This window comes from Geotrypetes seraphini, chromosome 4, assembly GCF_902459505.1.
Source record: "Geotrypetes seraphini chromosome 4, aGeoSer1.1, whole genome shotgun sequence".
In the NCBI taxonomy this organism is placed as follows: domain Eukaryota; kingdom Metazoa; phylum Chordata; class Amphibia; order Gymnophiona; family Dermophiidae; genus Geotrypetes; species Geotrypetes seraphini.
Genome location: NC_047087.1, coordinates 128,816,539 through 128,822,440, shown reverse-complemented (window position 1 = coordinate 128,822,440; position 5,902 = coordinate 128,816,539). Strand labels below are relative to the sequence as shown.

Here is a 5,902-nt window from a genome sequence, read left to right as displayed (position 1 = left end):
ATCGGCAGGTGTATCGACAGCCTATGTATGCCAACGGAATTGCCATGCAAATCCATCTGGAAATGGATGCCTTAGACCAGTGGTTCCCAAACCTGCACTGGGGGACCCCCAGCCAGTCAGGTTTTCAAGATATCCCTAATGAATATGCATGAGAGAGATTTGCATATATGGAAGTGACAGGTATGCAAATCTCTCTCATGCATATTCATTAGGGATATCTTGAAAACCTGACTGGCTGGTGGTCCCCCAGGACAGGTTTGGGAACCACTGCCTTAGACGTTGGCCTTTCCAGCCTAGCTGAGCTATTTAGCACAAAATGATCTGAGTTGGAAGTCATTGCTCACCTCGAGATTCTGGAGAACTCTCCACACATCCAGCAATATCAACACTTTGTCCTTTTTCTTCAAACACGTGGAATGGAACATATGTAACTGGACTTCCTGGTTTATGTGAAAGGCCGAAACCAGATCACAGCTTCTGTCACTATGAGCAGTAGCTCTCTACATGCGAGCATCTGTAACTCTGAAACTCTTCTCACAGTGGCAATAGCCACCAAGAAGACTATAACCGTCAGATCTAACAGTGACACTGTACTGCTATTATTCTTAGGGTAAAGCTATATCCCACTTTCCCTTCCCCTCACCAGCTCCCTGACTGGGAAAATTAATAGCATACACAGATGACTGAAAGCATAATATAGGTTTATTCATACAATTTTATAATAATGAAATCATGCAGTAAGGAATCAATAATTTGTTACCATATATTGCATCATCACCCTGATATCGGAGGACCAGCGACTATCAGAGGCAGCGCATTCATTTCATATCAGCATCACACGGCTCATCAGCAGTGGAGAAGTCCCGATTCCACTGAGTTCTGCCTGTCTTTTTATGCCCAGATTATGGTCAGGATCCGGTTAGGCACTTTTTTACTCAAAGTATTATGGTCAGGATCCGGTTTATGTATTGTGCTCAAACATGAGCATATCACAGACAAGTTATGGTCAGGGTCCGGTTTGTCTATGTGTTCAAACATGAACATATCACAGACAAGGTCACTAACCATTTATGCACATCCTGTCATTTCCCCCCCTTCTCTCGATTGAATCATCCATATCCTGTCTTGCCAGGTGCAAGTTATCTTTCTGAACTCTAGTTCCCCTTTTAAAAAAAGAAAGTTGTTATTCCGTATTAAGATCCCTTTTTGCATGGCAGATGGTTTCTTAAACAGCCATTGTTACTAAAAACAACTCTCATATCATATATATCCCATACGTATCACATTCGGTCCTTAACAATGAGTGTTGTATGTAACCATCATCACTTTTTGTTGTTTACAACAAATGTCATATGCCACATAACAATTAAAATTATTACCAGAATAACAACTATTAACAGAGGATGGATGATCCAATCCAGAGTCGTTTTGGCTGAAGGTGAGTATCCTAAAAATATATCCCACCAATGATGTGAAGTAGCATCAGCTATTCCTGACCCTATTGTCACTATCGAGTCTGCTGCAATAGTGGTGGTAAGCTGATGAGCCATAATACTTTGATTTAGGTATCGGATGGCACTCTGTATTTTGGTTGATTGAGTTAATATTTGCTTAAATCTGGTCAAATTTAAATCCCAATTTGGAACATCCCATTTAGTGCTATTCCAAATGATAGCTACATTCTTATCCACATCGGAAGTTAATATGAATGTGTCATTTTCCCAGTGTAATACTGAAATGTTATGAATACATCCCGAAAAAGGCACTGCCATTCCTGGTATCACTGGTTGATCAGTTACTACACATACTACTTGTGGTGCTATTTCGACCATATACCTATAGGTTATTGGCATATTTGTTTACAGTATTTTGCAATAAACATGATTCATATACAGCAGATTGTAATTTACAAACTTTTCCACTTAAAGTGTTATCACAAAAAGTTAAATCATGGGTACGATTATACATATCTATCACCTGTCCATAAAAGGTTGGGGTCCAAAAGTGTTGATTAGGAGCTGACCCAATTAGTAAAGGCATCACTATGTATTTACACATTATACTCTGTTTGGTTACATTGTAAATGGTAAAATATCCCTGACATAGGGTTTCCTCACACCTTATCCCCGAACTAGGTATTTGTAGCCAATGGCCTGCACGGATTATATCAGAAAAGACGGTCCTCCACACTTGTTCATTTGCTGTCAAAAGTTGTGTTTGAAAGACATTTTTCTGCTGTTGCTGCTGTAATGTTTGCAAAGAACATATAGTCCAATTGATTATGTGAGTAATATTAGTATCTATAAGGAAGGTTAGAGAATTACTAGCATTAAAAAGATCTAACATATCATTATCCACGCCAGCTGCTAGTGTCATTGGGTACCAAATAGTAGGCATCCAATTAGCTTGTATAGTTAAAGCATTATTAATTTTACTTCCAGCGTTATGCAGCCTATTTGCTAGATTCTATATCATAACTGTTTATTGTCCCGGTAATAGTTCCAAATCCTCCCAAAATAGTATCATACCAGGCTCTCCTATATCTACATCGACTAGAGGGAGGAAAGGTAATTTTAAATTGTACACGTGTTTGTTCCGCATGCTGACCCACCATTTCACATGTTGACGGTAATCGTTTAACCTGCCCTGGATCAATTTTTGCAGAATCTATATTTACAAAGATAATATACATACAAAATATTTGGGGTCTTCTAATGTTAGATGCAACACAGTTCCATTCCAGGTGCTACAATTTTGTATTGCCTGCTATTTCTGTTTTGTATTTAATTCTGGGAACACAGTCTTTAAGCAACATAGAAGTGACACATGGGCAGTGACATTTACCACTACTTGACTCTGATATAGGGCATAAAAGATATACCCTCTTCTGTCATTGTGAGGGCCTTTCCATATGTCCACATTAGTTGTGATGTTAGCTATTGTACATCTCTGTCCTTTTTCACAACTAAACTTTTCCTGTTGTCGTCTGCTGGTAGCACTTCTCCATCCCCATTGAAATCGAGCATTGTCATCCAAAATCAGACGCCTAGCCGGAGTCCATCCTTCTACGTGACCCAAAGATACGATACCAAGGACTGTGAATACGCCTAGGACGATTAGGGTTTCCTGTAAGATTAAACACAATATTACTCCCGTAGGTAACATTTCTCCTGTGGGACATATTCCCATTTTTCTACACCAGGCCTCATTATCAATAGCGTACGGTCTTGTCCCACTGCTATCACCTCAGCAGGAGAAGGGGGACCATTTCGGTTGCTAATCCATATTTTGGCCCCAACATTTACAGTATTTGTGGATCCAAACCCTTTTGCCCCCCTAACCGTCAATTCTGTAGGGGCTGTGGTTTCTCTCACCGGAGCTATATATATAGGAATTAGCAACAGTTGTGCAATTCTTTCTCCCTGTGTTATTATTACCTCCTCCGCACCTAAGTTAATTAGTATTACCCTAACCTCCCCTTGATAGTCAGCATCAATTACCCCTCCCAAGACAGTTATTCCTTTTGAGGCATAACTGGATCTGGTTACCAATTGCCCATAATGTTCTTTCGGAATTTTTCTCTGTGTTCTACACAGCTCTAGTGGTGGAATGTGGTACTGCGGGTCAGTGTAAATCCTGGAAGGAAAGCACATGGTCATTAACAAAAAGAACAAAGAAAAGAAACACATGAAACATTTTCCCCTCTGTTAAACATGACTAGTTCTTGTATCGCAGAGTCACCGTCTCTGTGTTGAATTGTTGAAAAGATTCAAAAAAGGGTTTTTTTTCCTGAAACACAAAACACACAGATTAAATAGACTTATTTCAGGGTCCTGTGGCACCAAATATGGCCACAGGAAAATTTAAACAGACAGATACATTCTAAAATTAGACTGTCTTTTTCCTAACATCAGGGAATTATTCTCAATATTAGGTTCCTATCCTGAAGAGCTTACTTGTAAAAAGTAAACAAAATTTCAATTCCGAATTCATCCATTACATAAAAGTTTATTATAATTATTCTTTTCTGGTAACAAGGTTAACAAGCCTTTTGTTTCACATTTATTTTAATTGTATAGGTACTTAACCTCTACTTTTGTTAATCATTTTATTTTTAAACTTCCCAAGTTTAATTTTAAAATGCATTTAAATTTAATTACTCCCTAATCATACATTCCGGGCAATGCACAAGTTTAAAAATACTTTATAAACCATGCAGGGGCACAAAAATTCATATTCAAAACTAATTTGAAACACTGAGATAAAGGCAAAGAAACTTTTTTTTCTTTTGCACACCGTCACAAACACAATATTTCTTTTAAGCATGGCATCTATTGCTAGAATAAATCTTTCTTCTTTTCAGAAAAGTATTCTTTTACTGTAACATGCCTGAGATCCGGCTTTCACATACCTTACCTTCAAACAAATGTGCTGTATAAACCAGCAGGCACTCTTACAACTGCCAGAACACGTAACTATCTGGCTTGACAAAATTATTTGTCTCAAATCACATTCCTTATTTTAACATACTTTGCATTCAATTTCCAGCCTTGAAACCAGCTAGACTTTTTAAACCTTTATTTTTCTTTCCTAAACCATCTCGGTTAAATATCACTTTCTAATTCCTTCTGATCCTACAGTTCTGTTCTTCCAACATTCTTATAATCTTTTTTTTTTTAAATACATGAAATTCACTCTTTATTCTTACTGGGATGCAAACCCACATGGTCTTCTAAACACTAAAAAAAAGTTATCTCTATTGTTCTCAACACAGCAAGAATCCCTTAGCTATGCAAACTCTGATCTCTCACTACGCTGATCTTAGCGTACAGAACTTTCAGACAAACAGCTCCTAAACTACTAAAATACCTTAATTATTCTTCAACATCAAAAACAACAAGAACTTTTCCCCACGGCTGATCGGAACTCCAAACAGCATACATTTCCCTGTGTATGCTCGTAAAGTTTTCATTCTAAAAATCTATAAATCCTCCTGCTGCTAACAAGGTAATTGCAAGTTACTACATTTTAAATCCACCATATGTTAATATTTAAGCACATTTTAAAGATCGATACCTATTTCTGAAAGATATCTCAGCAGCTCAGACAAAGAAAATCTCCATACTGTGGAATTTCCCTCCTTCTCTTCTTTTTATACTTATATTGTGCCACTTTTACAGCTGCTCTTTCTGCTACATCCTGATAATGTTCCAGTTTATCCTTTAATAATTTACTATTACATTCCAGCACCAGACACCGTCCCTCTAATTCTAACCTACTCTGTTCTACTCTCCCTTTCTCATTAAGTGCCGTCTGCAACCGCTTGTGCACCCCACGGTATGCAGAGGCCAACACCCAACTCCTTCGAGCCAGGGTAACTGCTTCACCTGTTTTCACAGGGATTATTTCAAGTACTTGTACCACATTCTTTGGTTCAAATTCCCTTAATTCCTTATCCCATGATTCCGCCAATCCATGATTGGCCATTTCTGCCGCTATTATTTCATACGGGTCCCCGGTCCAGCCAGGTATCCCTGCAGGTTCTTTTTTAGATTTCTCCTTTTGCCGGAACATTGTTCGGTCTTATTTAGAGAAATCCTGCCGACTACGCCAATTAATGTACTGCTATTATTCTTAGGGTAAAGCTATATCCCACTTTCCCTTCCCCTCACCAGCTCCCTGACTGGGAAAATTAATAGCATACACAGATGACTGAAAGCATAATATAGGTTTATTCATACAATTTTATAATAATGAAATCATGCAGTAAGGAATCAATAATTTGTTACCATATATTGCATCATCACCCTGATATCGGAGGACCAGCGACTATCAGAGGCAGCGCATTCATTTCATATCAGCATCACACGGCTCATCAGCAGTGGAGAAGTCCCGATTCCAC

At 38.4% G+C, this 5,902-nt stretch overlaps 1 long non-coding RNA gene across 1 annotated transcript; it reads right to left on the bottom strand.

The window, feature by feature from the left end:
• Positions 1-684: 684 nt before the first annotated feature.
• On the bottom strand, positions 685-5,553 carry LOC117359529. Its single transcript, XR_004539253.1, has 2 exons — positions 5,077-5,553; positions 685-3,636 (listed from the first exon to the last, which is right to left on the bottom strand). It is a non-coding gene; the product is annotated as an uncharacterized LOC117359529 (long non-coding RNA).
• Between the last annotated feature and the right edge of the window lie 349 nt (positions 5,554-5,902).